Source organism: Bremia lactucae, assembly GCF_004359215.1.
Source record: "Bremia lactucae strain SF5 chromosome Unknown BlacSF5_NotPlaced_20_SHOA01000004.1_93855bp, whole genome shotgun sequence".
NCBI classification, from domain to species: domain Eukaryota; phylum Oomycota; class Peronosporomycetes; order Peronosporales; family Peronosporaceae; genus Bremia; species Bremia lactucae.
In genome coordinates this window covers 60,854-61,592 of record NW_027152032.1, presented here as the reverse complement: position 1 = coordinate 61,592, position 739 = coordinate 60,854, and positions in this window count along the sequence as shown.

The window sequence follows — 739 nt, the reverse complement described above, 5'->3', positions numbered from 1 at the left end:
ATTAATGATCTAGTGCTACTCTCTACGGTAAACTTACCTAAGCGATTAGTCACTAATGTGGGTAGCAGTAAACTACTACCCAAGTTCATTGGTCCTTTCCGTGTACTGCATCGCAGAGGCAATGCGTACACAATAGAATTGCCACGTAGGATGCGAACGCATCCTACGTTTTACGTTGGTCATCTTCGCCCGTACCATCAGTACGCGGCTTCTTCCGAGGACGGATTTGACTACCCTTTTCAAAAATCCCCAAAATATTTTTGTGATCGCGAACCAGTTTCTCATGCCGGTTCCGAATATCCTCGAAACTACGATGAGCTGACGACAGTTCATCGCGAACAGCATGATACTTCCGCTCGTACTCCAACAAGGAGTACGCACCCTTCGAACGGTCTTCCAACCGCTCGATATGGTGAGCCTGCACCATCTGCTCCAACGAGCGACGCTTGCCGCGCTCGTGGTCAAGACCCTCCTCCAAATCATGGAGGAAGTGATCGATTTTGTCGATCCTCGACATTACATCCGACATACGGTTAAGATCTAATTTTCCCTCCTCCACCACAACCATTAGTGGACTCCCACGGTAATCAACGTTTCCTTGTGGAACATATCCAGAACCACCGTGATGTGAAGGGGCAGCGAACGAGTTATCTTGTTCGCTGGCGAGGTTATCCACCTTCGCATGACAGCTGGGAACCTCGTTCCCAGCTGATTGCTGACGTTGAGGGCCTCGTCCGTC